Source organism: Lolium perenne, chromosome 2, assembly GCF_019359855.2.
Source record: "Lolium perenne isolate Kyuss_39 chromosome 2, Kyuss_2.0, whole genome shotgun sequence".
NCBI lineage: Eukaryota > Viridiplantae > Streptophyta > Magnoliopsida > Poales > Poaceae > Lolium > Lolium perenne.
The window spans coordinates 155,862,037-155,880,943 of record NC_067245.2 but is presented as its reverse complement, the minus strand read 5'-3'; positions in this window follow the sequence as shown (position 1 = coordinate 155,880,943).

Below are 18,907 nucleotides of genomic sequence, written 5' to 3'. Positions count from 1 at the left end.
AACTGAGAACGCGATGCAATGCATGCAAGGTTTGAGCTCTCTCCGATGATACGACCCACTATCCTATCGAGCACAAACCTAGTCCTTGCGCGTTCTTCTCGAGTCGGCAAGCTCCGTCTTCACCCTCTTCATCATTGTCCATGCCACCGTCTTCATCATTGTCCATGCCACCGTCTTCCTCCATCTTCAGCGCCGTCTTCTCTCTTCATCTTCTGCGCCGTCTTCTCTCTTCATCTTCAACACCGTCTTTGTCTCTCTTCGACACCATCTTCATCATTGTACTCCGTCTTCTCCATCTTACAACCTTGAGTCCAACATGACTATGGACTTTACCTAAGATTGATTCTCAATGCAACCGTTAGTCCATAGGGATTGTCATCAATTACCAAAACCACACATGGGGTAAAGGACATGTTCTTACAAACGGTCTTACTCATCACTGGTCCTGGGCTTTTTTTGGGGGGCATTACCTAAAATTTCAGTCCATGCACCTATATCTCATCATCCTTCGATGCACCTACTGCACCCTGAGATCCTCCTCCATCTCCTACTGATAATCATCGATAAAACATACATAATATGTGATTCTACCGATAAACAAGGCATTGGTCACCAAATATCAGAGAGCACTAGTCCTAGTTAAGTAAGTATGTTGGTAGATCTAGGATAGAGAAGATGATGACCTTTGGCTTCTTAACAAGCATCACAAACCAAAATAAGACATGACTCAGTAGATTAAGGTAGCTCATTATTTCTATGTTTTAATTCTTTTGGAGGGAGGATGGCCTAAATGGTTCCCCTATATAGGGTAGGCTAAACTAGTTTAAATTATTAAAAAAATTACTCCGTAAGCTATAGTAATTGTTGTGGTAAAACACTAGTGCAGAACAAGCCTGTTGTCGCGGGCCGTTAGAGGCTTTTGTCCCTGCCAACCACCCGGGATAAGGGAGGCGGGACAAAAGGCGTTACCAGTCGGGACATAAAGTTCATGACGTGGCTACGATGCAGGTGTTTGGACAGGAGGATCTTATGTCCCGTCTTGTAACCAAAACCGGGACAAAAGTTTTTTTTTCTTTTTTCATTTATCTTTTTTTCATTTTCATTTCTGTTTTTCATATTTCATTTTTTATTTTTTATTTTTCTTTAATCTCTTACTTGGACCATTGTTAACACTAATTACACATAATCTATACTCAAATTCTAGACTTGGTCACTTACCGGTCGGTCACCCAATCACCCATCCTCACACTACTCCATCCTCCGCACGCTTAACTTCTTGGTTCTTTCCTGCCGTGCTCTCGCAAATGTGGTTGTACCTTGTTGTCAATACTACCGTACGATAATAATATAGCATTCCAATGTGAGAAATTTAAATATCTTTCAATCTTTAAACCACAAGTGGACAAATAACATATGCATAACTATTAGAAAACTGTGAGGAATTTGAATATGCAATAATTTTATTTTTATTCATTTATTAATATTATTATCAAATAATATATGCATTATTCATATAATATTGCCAAATAATTAATACCTTTCAATCTTTAAACCGCAAGGGGACAAAAAATGTATGCATAACTATTAAAAAAGTGTGTGAAATTTGAATATTGAATAATTTTATTTTTTTCTAATTCCTTGAAGGTCTTCGGCGGCTTGTTCTTCTTATAATTAAACTTCTTCTTCTGCTTGAGATCCGTCCTAATATAATGATTTGTCAAATCATAAAAACTCGAAGTCTGTTTTCTTGGGATGGGATTCTGGAGGATCTGCTGGAGGTTGATCGTAGACGGAATAATAATTCCGTAGGTCTGCAACATATCCACATCATTGTGGATTGCCGCGCCACAGAATCTGATGTTCTTGTTCGCAAGGAAATCGATGAGCAGTTGTGGCACTTCATCGGCATGCACAATATGGAAGACCAGAGTGTGTTGCGCGACGGAGAGTTGCAGGATGGCGGCGTGTTGGTTACCCTTGCGAGGGTTGGTGAACTCGCAGTCCAATCCCACGATCTTCAAACACATAAAAAATTGCCATCGGAATTTTGGATGCTTTATGATATCTCTAAAAAAATTAAGCTACATATCTTTGATAAAACAAAAGCCATGGAAAACTAACCTTGATTTCTGCGGCGTCGAGAAAATCCCTCTTGACGGCGCGGATCCACCTCTCCACCCTCTTCGCACGGAGGGTGTACGTGATCTTGAAATTCATCTTCTCCATGACATCGTAGTAGACTTCAGATCGAGGGAAGTCGAGGGCGCGCGAGCTTGACCATTTCGGGTTCCGCGAGGGCCGGCCGGGGCTAATGGTGCAGTTTTTGTGGCTATGGAGATCTGAGGAAGAACAAGGCATGTATATATAGGCGAGAGGGAGGGGAAAAGGCCGGTCATGGCTCCTGCGGCGATGCAAATTCCGACGGGGCGATCCGTTTCAGCTTCTCTCTGTTTCCGTGTGCCGAGACGATCGATTTCCAAGCGGGAACTATGAACCGTCGGACCTTATGTCCCGGCTTATGTCTCCAGCCGGGACAAAAGGGCTGCCAGAAGGACTTGAAAGGCCTCAGACCCTTTTGTCTCGGTTGGAGCCTCCAGCCGGACAAAAGGCCCTAAACAACCGCGACAAAAGGCCCCGTAGCTTCTCGATGATTTCAGGGCGACGTGGCCGTCCTATTTGTCCCGGCTCCAGACTGGACCGGGACAAATGGCCTGGATGGAAGCCCAATTTTGTACTAGTGATACATCATGATGTTTTCACTAAACAGGCATTCGCACAGCGGAAAAAGAGTTGGCATGAGACCGTGATACCATCCTCTGTGAACATATATTGCCCAGTTATGTGAATATATATTGCCAGCTATGTGTAGCTTTATTTACTTCTGTTTTTTTCTCACTTGTCATTTGGTTCATCCTCTCCCAAATATGGGAGGAGACAGTACCATAGTGCGATCTTCTTATGAAATGTAAAGTTGCTTGTGCCTTCGATTAAGTTTTTTCCGCATGGAATCTGTAGTCAACTAGTCATACACACATCTCATGGCTTGAAATTAAGAGCAAACTCGTGGTACTAGCTATTTAAGCTAGCGGCCGGCAAAGACAGTATTGTATGCATGCATTCTAACATTCCTATTCGATCAACAATTACATGAACGATAACCACATTTGATTTTTAGACACATGTCCAAGTTGAAGCATCAAAGGATTGCAGTGAGATTTGATGAGGTGTGAACAACCAAGGATGCAAATACATGACTGTCCCGAATCGGTACGCCATGCCATGAGAGATGCGGTCAGGAGGCGATTAGGGTTTCCCGGCCAACTCCCGCCAGCGCCGCCGATCTGCCTCAATTATGTGGCCTTCAGGCCATGGATGCGGGATGGTATCGTCCGCCGTCGGCTAGAGGGCTCCGTTTTTCTGATTTTAGGGTTAAGGTTTGGTGGGGCGCGCTTAGGTGGTGGCGGCGGCGCCTTCTCCAATAAAATCTCCTCAGCTTCAGTCCCATCTCGGCGGCGACGTTGAGAAGTTTGTGGGAGTGGTGTGGTTCTCAAAGACTTCTTCTGTCTGGGGGAGGGGGGGTCTCGGGATCGCCTTGGATCTCCATGGGCAGTTATTCCTTCTTCCTCATCTCTGGACGGATGTGGTCTTCTTGACCCGTTCGGCGACTTGCAGTCCGCAACGAACAACGTCAGGCCGGCTCACGGAGGAGCGGCAGTGGCAGTGCGCCGTCAACACAGTCTGGAGGTTGAAGACGAAGAACATCTGAAGGTTTTCATTGTAATTTTCTTTTTTGTTGAGGTGCTTTGTTATGTTCGATATTTCTCCTAAGGCTAAGGTCTTTTTGGCGAAAAACAAGGATGCAAATACTACTACAGGTACATATGACTTGTGAGGTTTTAGGGGTGCAAATAACACTCTATTAGCTATATCAGAAGTCAGCGAACGCTCCAATAGCAAAATGTTGCGTGACATTTTTTTTTCTTTTTTTTTTCTTTTCGTGACATGGGGAACGAAGCCCCGGCCCCTGTATCGAAACGATGCATACAACCTTTATTTATATTTTATTGAAATGAAACAAGATCTTCTGAAGCCATATAACGCAAAATCCGAAAACATCATAGAACACATACAAACCCAAAACCACCACATAACATCTACAAACCCGACAATGGGTGAAGAAACATGTCATTGGGGCCTATGCACTAAATCAAGTGATATCTAATGTGGGTTGAAGACTCTAGGAGACTAGATCTACCATCCATGTGCATGGCGCAGCAGGACAGGGTTAACGGAGCTGGCAATAGAAAAGCAGAGTATACATAGATCACAAGTCATGAACGCTCCCACAATGACATGTTCCATGACATATAATGCGGGTCAAGAGTCAAGACCTACCATCTAATGTGCATGACGCAGGGCATTAACCTCATGCTTACATTTGCCAAGGCCAAGGGTCCTAGGCTCATGGCTGCTGCCGTGCTGAGTGGCCCTCACATATATGGTTACTGAAGTCTTTGATGTGGCTAGCATGAGAATAATGGGGACGGGCGACATTATTGGTCCTCCTCGTACACACACTACACACTGATCCGAGCACCCCCAGCCTAGCACAAGTCATCATTATGCAGTGTGCAGACCTTGGTGTAACGAAATTGACGCTTCTACATTGGCTTTGTCCTGATCTATACCCTCTTCATTGTGCAGCCCTTGATGCCTGATCTGATATTCTGCGCTAATGTTGTACATGCGATCAAAGCAGGGCAGGCCAAGAGCTTAATGCTAAATGATTCTTGTAACAATATAGTAACTACATATATCACAGAGATGTGATATATATAGGGTTGGCTTCGATGCGATACACAACCTAAGAGCATCTCCATCGCGGGCTCTCAAATTGGCGCCGACAGCTACGCCAGCACTCGCGTACGGTTTGGGGCATAGTAGCCGGATACGGGGTTGACGCCGTGTTCCGCGATCCAGGATCGATCGATCCGATCCGGATCGGGAACGCGAGCGGATCGACGTGGGTCATCGACGGGTCACGATCGCGTTCAATATCTGTCGACACTTGATTTCCCGTAATAAAAGCTATTCATCGGGACCTAGCACTTCCGGCTCTTTCCATAGTCTCCGCCGGCGAGATCCTCCCTCCGCGCCCACCCTCCCCCACAACAGACTGCCCCGGTCTCCAGCTTCCCCTCGACCAGCTCTTCCGTGGGGAGCCTGCAGCTGCACAACCCCACTCTGGACGGGACCTCATCCGGCTAGAGCGCGGAGATGAGGCTCCCGGCGGCGGCACGCGCGCGGGGATGGCAATTGGGCGGCGGCAAGGAGGATGGAGGTAGACGCAGATGGGTGAGGGAGTGCTGCAGGGGGGCGGGAGGAGGAGGGAGGCATGGAGATGCAGAGGTTCGCGAATAGGTGCGGCGGCAAGCGGCAGCGCTGGCGTCTGGTCAGCCATGGTTCTTCACGGTCGTCTAAACGACGACAGTTCTATCTTACCAAACAGAGAATACCATCAAAATAGAAACCGACTTCTCCCACACAACCGACTTCAGCCTGACAGATGGGGACGCAAGCAACCACAGGAGCTGAAACCCCTGGGAGCTTCGAGCTCTTAGGGATTACCTGCTGTTTCCTTTTCTTCTGCCAACCGCCTGACTCCAAAATCGCATGTACCGGTCAGGCCTTGTTTACTTCTAGGGTATTTATGGAGATGGGAGGGGATTATTTCGTATCCCGGAAAATCCCCACTAGTCCGTTTACTTCTCCGGTTTTGAACGACATAATCCCGAGATATCCCCTCTCATCCCCACATTTTTTGCCTAAATAAAAAACTCTCCATCATACTAGTGTATTTTTGGGGAAGGGTATTTGAGGGGATTGGGTGAACACCAAATCCCCTCCCATCCCCATACCTATTGGGAAGAAAAATACGAGAGAAGTAAACAATGCCTCAAGATTTTCCGTAATAAAAGCCATGATCTCGCGTTTCCAAACTTTCTTCATGCGAGGAGAGCGCGGAAGAGGAAAAACAGCCAGGCTTGCCTCTTCATCTCTTCTTTCCTTGAGCAGTTAAGGAGGCCATCGATCCAAAATTAAGAGGATCCCGGTCCAGGTTCCAAATTAACGTACCAGAGATGTATACCCCTCGTCGACCCTTGTTCGCTGGGATGTCGACCCGCGGTCCTCGATCCCGTTCCTCGACCCGCGCGACCCAGATTTCTGGCAACTATGGTTTGGGGAAGGCTTTGCCACACCGGCGGCCCCAATAGAATTTTTTGAACCAAAAAAAAAAGAAACATGGATAGAAATTTGAATTCAAGGTTTTCAAATACAAGTCTAGGCCAACATCCGCCCACCAAATCATCGTCATTCTTCATAATCCGGCACCCAAAAAAAAACAGTTTGTGCTTCAAGGCCAAATGATCACATGAAGGGCGTCAACAGTGGCTGCACCTCGACGACGTCGTCTTCGTCGGTGATCACCGGCGGCACCTCGTCAATGGACACCGGCGGAGGCATCAGAGCCGGCGCAGCAATGCTCGTCGATGCTGGCATGTATGCCAGCGCAGGTAGGTGCGTCGATGGTGCCGATACTGCCGTGGACGTCGCCGCAGCTTGCGCCGCTATCACCTCCTTTCTAATGCGCTCCCGGTACATCATGTGCCACGTCCTCGCCAATGGATCCGTGCTCGTCATGTCCTCCATCAAGATCTTGGATTCTTGAGTCATCATGGCCAATGATAGCTGCATCGCTTCATTCATGGCTTTCATGACGCTGACTTGAGCTTCCATCTTGGCCGCCTCCACATTCTCGCTCTCGAGCCCAATCTTCACTTATTGCTTCTCCAGCATTGCCTTCCACATGGCGGCGCCACTATCCACTGCCTCCTTGTTCTCGATTGAGAAGGAGGACACCATCATCTAGAGAGAGGCGTCGATGGCGGCTAATGCCGACGCTGCATTGATCTCGGCCTTGGCTTTCTAGTTGCCAATGGGCCGCCCGACGGAGGCAGTTGCGATCGGTCCATCTTCTTTGACGTGGTTCTTGTCATTGAGAGTGAGGCGGAAGGCATCCCACTTCCTATAACCCTCAAGCTTCGTGAAGCAATGCATGAAGGGGAAGTCCTTGTCGCCATTTCGATGCTTGTACATGGCGAGGGTGTCGAGCATCTAGCAAATGCATGAAGATAAAGCAATCCATGAATACAATGACATGCACAAGCTATCAAATGGTAGACATGAATACAATGCCAATACATACCCAATCCACCATCGTTTTGCCGCTCTCGGCCCAGTTCTTCACCTTCTCATAGTAGCCACGAAACGTGTTGCGTGACTTCTTGATAATGTTCCAACGGTGAGACATGGCGGACTCGTTCCGGATCATTTGGATGGTGGCCTACTCACCGAAATTCTTCCTCTTATTGAATTGATCAAAGATGTGTTTGTAATACTTGCTGACGGGTTGATAGGCACCGGTGATGGGGCAAAAGCTGACCAGCTTCCACGCATCAATGAGGCACATGTCCTCCAGGGAGTTCCACTTCGGCCCTCGAGTGTCGGCGGCCTTCTTCTTCTTCCTCTTCTTATTCTTCGTGGACACGCTGATGCATGTAAAATGCATACATGAACTTTGTCCTTTATCATATCTAATTTCCACATATTTGCAACATATATGATGATAATACCATGTTTTGCATTGATTTATGGGAATGAGAGTGGATTTGTTACCACCGGGTGGCACTGCCCCCCCGGTAGCTGCCGTCGGATGACTGTCCTGAGATTCGGTCTAAGGTACTGAGGTTTGCAGATCGTGATTCCTAAACTAGCTTGAACCCTAATTAGATGCATTCATTGGCAGAGATGCAGCAGGGGCGCAGCGATGTACCGGCCTCATGTCAGCTCATGCGCGTGGCGAGTGTAGTCGAGTACACTGCCCGGTTTTGGATCCTTGTGTTTTACCCGCATGCGTGCGCAGGCCCAAATAGGCTCCGACGTGATGATTCGAATGCTGAATCTGTTTCAGCCTGCATGCGTGCACTGACCACACTGGGGATAGTTTTCACATGCCAACCTAAAAAGCCAGCTATCACTCTAAATTTATTGGTGTCGACTGCTCAGCTAGAGGAGACATAAAGAGATGGCCACTGCATGCGAATTGATGTCACAGGCTATGCAACTGTTGCCTTTTTGTTGCTGTCTCGCTCCATGAGGCATAGCGTACGCGTGTACGCAAAGCCATGTCCACTCTGCAAAGAAATGTGGATGCTTCTGCTGCTCTGGTCGCAAACGATGGCTTCTATCTCTACTTCGCCTGCATCCACCTTCTGCGTGCGGGTGTTGATTGACTGAGTAAGTTTTGCTGCCCAACAAGTTAACCAGACGATGTGTTCGGACACTGTTACATGCTTGCTCCACCAACTTTGACTAGTTGGACCACACTCTGCCTATCCCCCTTCTTCGTGACAGTTTACAGACTCTGACGCAACGCAGCGTGCGCTCCGTTGTGTCCCGACAGGTAATTTGCAGTGTACGTGCTAATTAGTGCATGGGCTTAATCCAATCGCGCGCATGCATCACGAATCACAACGCATGAGTGGACGACATCGGCTGGGGAGGTAGTGCCACCGGGTGGCAACACCTTATTTCCGTATGGGAATTTACCAAGGATCCCCTTTATTTGGTTTATAACTCTGCAGAACAAGAATTCCTTGTTTTGTGTATTTTTCACTTTCAGAGACCTATACAGAGTCAAATTGATCTGAGATTTTTGGAACGTTATTTTTTCATCAGGAGAAGCACCCTAGAACCTGGAAGCACACATGGATGGGCCCGAGGCCCAAAAGAGACCAGGTGGCGTGCCCTACATGTCTGGGCGCACCACCCGAGGTCTTTCAGCCATTGATCGCCCAAATCACTTGATTCTTTCCCTCACCAACGTATTTTGACCTAAAACCACTATATATATGGCCCCGAAGAATTCTCGGAATGAGAGCACCGCAGAAGACAGAAACACGAAAATAGAGGCTGTAGCAGTGAAGATTGGAGGTGGAAACTCCACCGGGATCACCACCGGAGGAATCTCCACCTTCTCCAACGTCTTTAATCATGATCACCATGATCAAGGGGGAGAAGTCCACATCTATACTACGGGTTTGTGGCAGTAGCTTGATCTATTTCTCTCATGTTCTTCATAGTTTTTAGTGCCATATGAGCTGCCCTACATGAACATGACCATATTTGTAATACATATGTAGTGGATCCTTATTTTATGATATTGTGCTATGAGATTTGATCATATTATGTGCAAGATGTATTGATAGATGCATATTATGTACCCCGGTGATCCAACTAAGACCCTGTGTGGGGTGATGTGTGCATTAGATGTAGTAGCATGGTTTTATTGATTGAATAGTGACAACAAATTCATGATCTATTATGGTTTTGCCTTTTCTTTCGCTACCTCACTAGGGATAAAGTGAATGCATGTGCTATGTTCGTTACGTGACAAAAGTAATGATCTTGTTTGTTCAAAGTAGCATATTTGATATTCAATCATCTTGTCAAAATACTTATGGCCACTACGCCAGATATCATATTCAGTGACAAATTTCCTCATGACAAATGTCTGGTCTGTCATGTATTAAGGTAAGTAGGTGACGGATTAAATTTTTTGTCACGCATGATCATACATGCATGACGGCATGAAATTGTGTTATTGTTAACCGTCACGGATAATCCTGATGACGAAATTGAGTTCATGGTACATTAGTCCGTCACTGATTACTGGTGGGACCAGGTTGTCAATGTGAATGTAGAAAAGAAATAAACTAGTTCAACAAATAGGAAAAAAGCACGCGGATATGAGAATCGAAGTAGGGACGTTTGAAGTGGAATTGATCAGGAAATACTACCATTATACTACAAGCCGTTTGTGTTACTAATTTCGTACGTGATAAATTTTATATGATTACTTACGGCAGTATAGGGCAATGATATAATAAAGTCTATGGCTCAGTAGCAACTGGATTAATGGACAGGTTTTTCATAACAGGAAAAGATATTTTGCAGTACCAAATATTTTGTGATTTTGTTACCTGCAGTTGCTTGTATTTTTCTGATTACCATAACAAGTACACACAATAATTAAAATGCAAGAAGAAAAACTAAAATTAGATAAGATAGGTAGTCGAAGACTACATATAAGTCGCGCACAAACATAAGTCTTACAATGTACAGATACTAAATATGCAGTTTCATACTAGATAGGCAGCTTTGCTTTGTTTATATGCAAAGCAAAAGCTGCGGGATTAGGTAGTTCCATGGTTGAGCCAGTACATATATATGTACAAAATATCGACCATCCAAATAACACTGTCAATCAAGACACGTTCTGGAAGTTCATGTAGACGTTGTCATTGATCTTGTGAAATGTGATCGCGTGGAGTTCACCAATCTCAACTGCTTGATCATTTGTAAATTTAGCCCAGCCATCCCTGAAACGGATCCTACCATCTGTTGAGGTGAAGTAGGAAGCTTCCCAAGTTGGTTCTTCATGCCCATCAATTTGCAGAGTAGCATGTCCACTGCGGAGGATATCCAGGCTTGTTGCAATGTACTTAGGGATTTGCTGTGCAAAAAACATGGTACTATGATTAACCAACACAGATTGTATTTATGAAAACATAACTTGAAACTAACAACAGCAACTACAAGTCCAAAAAAGGAGACATAAAAGTATTAAACTTGTGGGACTAAGGGTATTTACCATGCTCTTTTTATCAACATCTGATTTAGTCATGCAGTGAATGAAAAGTGCGCCTAGACCTATTCCATTGAACTCAACATGACGATTAATGCTGCGAATCTGGCTGTTAGTTAGGTCAACACCAGGGGCTACAGAAACAGCCCGAGCTATGTCCATGAAGTCAAAATGTTCTGAAAAATTAAAAGAATTGATAGAAAAGAAATGGATTAATATAACTGTTATGAAAATAGAGCAGGGAATAGTAATGCAAAATCAATAAGAGGGTAAGAAAAACAAATGAGTAATTTACCATCAACTCTAATTTTCGAGAATCCTTTCTTGTTAACTGGATGTAGGAAGATATAGTTGTCCTTAGTTTCCAAGGTCAGCTTAACCTTGTCCCCATGCTTCATGTTGTAGTCATACAAGAACCTCTGATAATCGCCTCTGAATATCATTGTGTTGTTGTTTCCATGGGCCACATTGAAGACATAAAACTCTCTTTCTTTAGTTTCCTCAAACATAGTAAGCTTGTTCGCTATTTTGTCACGGAACTTGTCCCTTGCGAAACAAGGCACGCTCTGCATTTAATTGTAAAAGAAACATCAGGGGACAATGTTAAAAAAAAGAAATACAAGACTTCATATTTTAACCAACTACTAAAATTTTGATCAGCATGCTTGTTGGAAAAACAAATAGACAATTACCATGTGCTCACTGAAGTTGCTATGCAGACGGATGAAGAAAGAGCTCCTCTCAGTCCTCATGTTCCCGCACGGTCCAGCGTGACTATGGCACAGCCGACACTGGTATGCCATCTAAAAAAAGTAGTATAAAGGATCAGGAAATGATCCTACAATAATCCTACAATTTCCAATAATCGAGTAGACGAAATAATCCTTTGTAAAATGTAGTGATTAACAATTAGAAATTATATTGACAAAATTGCGAATAATTAACAGTTAGTACTGCAGAAAACAAACTAGTTTAGCAGAAAAGACAATGCTTATCAGTTCATGAAATAGATTTGATAAGCCACTAGTGCAGGCGATTATAATGCTACATCTAGTAGATAAGATGAGTCATCAAAAAATGATAAACAAAGACCAGTGCATTCACCAAAAAATCAATAAAATACTTGGATCCAGGAACAAGATATAAATGCAGTACAGACAAAATTTGAGGACAATGTAGATGATACATTGTATCCCCATATGTGGACACCAAGGTATGTAGCATATGTAGTCCCTCGAAAAGGAAAACAAGCAGATCTACATTACTTAAGCAGCTAGTAGATTTGTTGACCTAATGACTAATCACTTAATAATTTGTTGAAGGAGGCAAATGAACAAGCATATCTACTTTTAAGAAGCTTAGAAGACCAGATTTCATTGACCGAATGACTAATTAGTTAAATCGAAAAGTAAAAAAGACCAGATGGGGTGGACAGTATGTACCAGATCTATCCTACTAGTAGGAGATCCAAAAATGGAAAGGGGAAGTACAAGGTTCAAAACAAACCTGGACAGCGACGGTAGACGAGCATGACCTTGCACCTGCCTCTGAGTTGGCGGCTGGTCCTTCCGTCGGTCCCTCCAGCAGCAGATTTTCTTGGTCCCTCGGGGCAGCAGCTGTTCTAGCTCCCTCCGGAAATAGTGATTGCATGAGTGAGAGAGGCATGTGAGAGAGACGATTGTGGACACAATCATACAAGCACAACGGCCCAGACAACGACAACGGCCCAAGATGGAATAAACGGGCCTAAACTAACCCAGTAGGAGGAATACCAAATCTCAAAGCACATAAATAAATGTTAAGTTCCTTTGTCTGATTGATAACGGAATCTGTTCGTTAGCCTTTTGCAAATCATAACCGCCAACACGATCTGATTTCGGATCCTAGGGTTTTGGTGCGGCAATCACTTATACGGAGGGCGGCCTGGGAGGGCGGCGCACGTCTTTGGGTACCACACATGTGAGTTCCTCTTTGATGTGTGTTCATAGTTTTTTGGGTCTGTGGTTAGTTTTATCTTGTGTTCATGGCAGTCATAATATAGATTTGTAATATAAGCCCTTTTCATATTTTAGATTATTAAGTGGTAATTATTCATGTTGTACATTGTTCACTAATTTAAGCCTTTTTTCATATTGTAGTTTATTAAGCGGTATTTTCTTCATGGATATAAATTGGATTACTAATGCTGTTAAGTTTACACCTGAATACATGAGAGGGGTGAAAACGTTTATGAATTTTGCGCGACAACATGTGAAGGAAGGTGAACCAATGTTGTGCCCATGCACCAAATGCCTGAATTTGCTGCGGCATAAGGAAGACATTGTTGAGTCTCACATTAACTGCAATGGTATGACCATGCACTATAAAAGATGGATTTTTCATGGAGAACCATTTAGTGATGATGACAGCAATGAAGGTGCTTATGAAAGTGACAATGATGATAGCAGTGAGCAAGGCAGTGACAATTTTCATGATGATATGGACACTATGGTACATGATCTAGAAGAGTCTGGTAAGAAAGATAGTTCTGAACCTAATCTTTACGCTAAGCTGATTGAAGAAACGAAGCGAGAGCTTCATAAGGGATGCAACACTACCTCTAGGTTGATGTTCATTATAAAGATGCTATACATCAAATCATACAACCGCGTCACAAACAAAGCTTTTGATCAATTTTTTGGTGTCTTATGTGATTCTTTGCCAGAGGTGAGTTTTCCCAGAACTTACGCCGAAGCTAAGCGTGCCCTTTCTAATGTTGGACTTGGGTATGAGACTATTCATGTATGCAAGCATGATTGTGTTCTGTTTTGGGGAGATCATGCTAAAAAAATCCCATTACCCTGTGTGTGGACTTTCTAGATGGAGGGACATGGAAGGAAACAGAAAGGTTCCTCATAAGGTGCTTAGGTACTTTCCTATAATCCCAAGGTTACAAAGATTTTTTGTTTCAAAGGAATTGTCAGAGAACACAAGGTGGCATAAGGACAAGAGGGTTGCTCAGGACAATATAATGAGGCACCCAGCTGATGGTGAGGCGTGGAAGTTCTTTGACAAAGAGTTTGATTGGTTTCCTAAAGATGCACGCAACATCAAGCTCGGGATTGTGACAGATGGTTTCAATCCATTTGGAAATATGAGCGCCTCATATAGTATGTGCCAGTATTTGTTATTCCATACAACTTCCCACCTTGGATGTTTATGGATCAATCAAATTTCATGATGTCATTGCTTATTCCTGGAAAATATCAACCCGGAAAAGATTTTCATGTATTTATGCAACCACTTATTAAGGGTATGATTAAGCTCTGGGATGGTGTGGATACTTTTGATGCATGCATCGGTAGGGATTTTCAGTTGCATGCTGCGTTCATTTGGTCAATTCATGACTACCCTGGATATGCCACATTATCTGGCAGAAGTGATGGGATTCGTAGCATAGAAAACAAAAAATTCCTACCGCAAGAACGAATAACAAGCCAAGATCCAATCTAGAAGATGGGAGCAATGAGAAGATCATGAGACTAACCCTCGAAGATTTCCAAAGCCTACAGGATTAGATCTCGTTGTTGCAGAAGATGATCACTTGCCGCTTTCAAAAGCGCGTAGAAGATCTTGACGGTGCCACAGTCGGGCAGCACCTCCCTACTCGGTCACACGTTCAGTGTTGATGACGACGTCCTTCTCCCCGTTTCAGCGGGCAGCGGAAGTAGTAGATCCTCCTCGGAATCCCGACAGCACGATGGTGTGGTGGCGGTGGTGGTGGAGAACTCCGGCAGGGCTTCGCCTAAGCGCTACGGGAGGTGTATGAGGAGGGAGGTGTGCTAGGGTTTGGGAGAGAGGGAGTAGGGGCGTCGGCCAGGGGCCTCCCTATGGTGGTGCGGCCAAGTACAAGGCTGCCGCATCCCTCTCCTCCTCATTATATAGGTAGAACCCCAAGGGTTTGCCCAAAGTCTTCGAATAAGACCCCAATTCAAAAACTGCCTTATGGACGAAACCTAGAGGGACAGGGACTCTCCCCTTCCCCCTTTCTTTGGCCAGCCAAGGAGGTGGAGTCCTCCATGGACTCCACCCTCCCACTTGGTTGGCTGGTTGGGTTTGGTGGAGTCCAACCGGGACTCCACCTTCCATGGTGATTTCATCCGGAAGGTTCTAGAACATCTAGTGCCTTCCATAAATGCACCGGATCATTTTCAAACTTGAAAAGTGACTTCCTATATATGAATCTTATTCTCCGGACCATTCCGGACCTCCTCGTGGTGTCCTGGATCCCATCCGAGACTCCGAACAAAATTCGAACTCCATTCCATATACCATATCTACTTAAAACGACATCAAACCTTAAGTGTGTCACCCTACGGTTCGTGAACTATGCAGACATGGTCGAGACTCCTCTCCGACCAATAACCAATAGCGTGACCTGGAGATCCATAATCGCTCCGACACATTCAAAGATAACTTAGTGATCGATTGAACCATTTACATACGATACTGATTCCCTTTGTCACGCGATATTTTACTTGTCCGAGGTTTGATCATCGGTATCTCCATACCTCGTTCAACCTCGTCTCCGACAAGTACTCTTTACTCGTATCGTGGTATATCATCTCTTGTGAACCATTCACATGCTTGCAAGCTAATCAGACGACATTCCATCGAGAGGGCCTAGAGTATACCTATCCATCATCGGGATGGACAAATCCCACTCTTGATCCATATTCCTCAACTCACACTTTCCGAATACTTAATCCCACCTTTATAACCACCCATTTACGCAGTGGCATTTGATGTAATCAAAGTACCCTTCCGGTATAAGTGATTTACATGATCTCATGGTCGAAGGACTAGGTAACTATGTATCGAAAGCTTATAGCAAATTGAACTTAATGACGTGATCTTATGCTACGCTTATTTGGGTATGTCCATTATATCATTCATGTAATGACATAACCTTGTTATTAATAACATCCAATGTTCATGATCACGAAACCATGATCATCTATTAATCAACAAGCTAGTTATACAAGAGGCTTACTAGGGACTCTGGTTGTTTACACAACACACATGTATCAATGTTTCGGTTAATACAATTATAGCATGGTATGCAACCATTTATCATAAACACAAAGATATATTATAATAACCACTTTATTATTGCCTCTTGGGCATATCTTCAACAGTCTCCCACTTGCACTAGAGTCAATAATCTAGTTTACATTTGTAAAGATATAACACTTTGGCCTTCTGGTGCTTACCATGTTTTGCTCACGGGAGAGGTTTCAGTCAATGGACCTGACATGCTCAGAAACGTATGTATTTTGCAATTCATTTGCGTCTTCATGCATCACTCATTTTCCAAATGAGTCGGCATTAAATATGTTTGGTCTTCTGGTGGAACCTTAATTCCGCGGTCTGAAATATGTCACTAATATTGTCACACACAATATAGCTTCAAAGTTCTGACTCTATCGGAACTACACCAAGTTCTCAAAGAACTTTTCGACTTAACATCCTCAATCATTGTCAAAACAATGACATACTCTGCCTTCTTTTGTAGAATCCGTCACAATATTTAGAATTCATCTAAATCTAGCATAGACATCTTCTAGCTCATTGTGCTACCTTTAAAACAATACTTAGCCTAATTGAGATTGAAATTTTATTTTTATATGGGACCAAACTAATATCGGTGCAACACCTTACAACGATTTGTTTGTCATTACCCATACAAAACTAATATCCTTGATTCTTCTAAAGCACTCAGGAATATTCTTACTGTTGTCCAACGATCATCATATGAATCATTCTGGTGTATGCTCCTAACTCTTTAGAGCACAGGACATCTGATTGTGTACATTTTATTCGTGATCTAAAATCACTCATGTGTTTTTACTCATCAAGTGTCAAATACATTCAAGTCTTGTTAAACCTTTACATGAAAAGAACACCTTCTTAATATTTTATATTGAACTACTTCAATATTCATTCTATGTACTTTAACTTAAACTTATTATGTGTTTCAATCTATCTTCATAGATTTTGACACTAAATATGTTTCAGTTCATATCCTTTCATTGAAGTTAATTCTCAATGAAACCTTTTTAATCAATTATATAATTACATTATTTATAATCAACGATATGTCATCTACATAAAGTATTACAAATATGTCTCAGCGCTCCCACTTAATTTCTTGCAAATGCAAGCATCTTCATCGTTTCTGATGAAATCAAAAATTCTTTGACTATTTCATCCGGTGAAGATTCCAACTTCGCGATATTCATTTCATCCAATTGAAGTTTGTATACCTATCTAGTATTTCACGGACCAGCAAAACTTTTGGTTGTATCTTGTATACATCTTTAATACACACTTCTGTTAAGTAATGTATTTTGCCATCCTACTAGCATATCTCATAAAAGAAATATGCAGCGATTACTAGAATAATCCACATAGACTATAAGCATCGCTACGGAAGATCTAATCTTATCGTAGTCAACTCTTTGAACTTTGTCGTAAACATTTTTTCGACAAGTCGAGCTTCTTCAAGGATATTCCATCCAAGTCCATCAATTTTATAGATCCATTTACTTTCAAAAAGTGTTCATCTATCTTGGATTCCATGGTGCTTAGCCATTTTAACGGAGTCAGGGCCCATCATAACTTCTTTGTATGTAGTTGGTTTATCATTGTTCAAAAACAATCCTTTGTCCACAAATCATTTATTTGATCACAAAGTAAACCATATCTACAAGGTTCAATAGATACTTTGATCTCCATGACTATAACACTTTGTAGACATGGGAGCTATGATCTTCGTGGCCGTTTCCGGAACCATTTCCGATACTGCGCTACTCTGATCATCATGCTCAGGTTCATAAACCTTATCAAGTTCCATTGTCCTCCCACTCAAATACTTCGCTAGAAACAATTTCTTGGAAATAAGAAACATTGACAAACACTTTTATCTTTGTCTCCATAGTGGAAAGAATTCCCAATCAATTCTCTGGTATAACCAACAAAGACATTAATCCGATTTTGGTTGTAAACTTATTTACTTATGCTATGCATACCAAAAATTTAAGAAAGGACTATTAGGGTTTATACCCATGCCATATATAACTCGTATGGTGTCATTTCAATGGATTATGATGATGCTCTATTCAGTGTAAAAGCGGTAGTCTCTAAAGCATAATCCACAAAATATAATGGCATCAATTTATATTATCTCATCATTAATCCAACAAGGTTTGGATACGTCTCTCGAATACTCTATCATCACTATGATACTCCAAGAAACGTGAGTTGTAGAACAATTTCATAACTCTCTTAGATGTTCGCTAAAACTCATAATTCAAATATTTCCACCATGATCCAATCATATGTTCGAGATATGCCCAAGAGGCAATAATAAAATGGTTATTATAATATATCTTTGTGTTTATGATAATGTTTGCATACCATGCTATAATTGTATTAACCGAAACATTAATACATGTGTGTTATGTAAACAACAAGGAGTCCCTAGTAAGCCTCTTATATAACTAGCTTGTTGATTAGTGGATGATCATGGTTTCGTGATCATGACCATTGGATGTTATTAATAACAAGGTTATGTCATTGGGTGAATGATATATGGATCAATAGTGGGATTTGTCCATCCTGATGACGGATAGATATACTCTGGGCCCTCTCGGTGGAATGTCATCTGATTAGCTTGCAAGCATATGATAGGATCATAAGACATGACATACCACGGTACGAGTAAAGAGTACTTGTCGGTAACGAGGTTGAACAAGGTATGGAGATAGCGATGATCAAACCTCGGACAAGTAAAATATCGCGTGACAAAGGGTATTGGCATCGTATGTAAATGGTTCAGTCGATCACTAAGTTATCGTTGAATATGTGGGAGCCATTATGGATCTCCAGATCCCGCTATTGGTTATTGCTCGGAGAAGAGTCTCGACCATGTCTGCATAGTTCACGAACCGTAGGGTGACGCGCTTAAGGTTCGATGTCGCATAAGTAGATTCGAAATATAAGATGGAGACCGGAGTTTGTTCGGAGTCTCGGATGGGATCCAGGACATCACGAGGAGGTCCGGAATGGTCCGGAGAATAAGATTCACGTAAGGGAAGT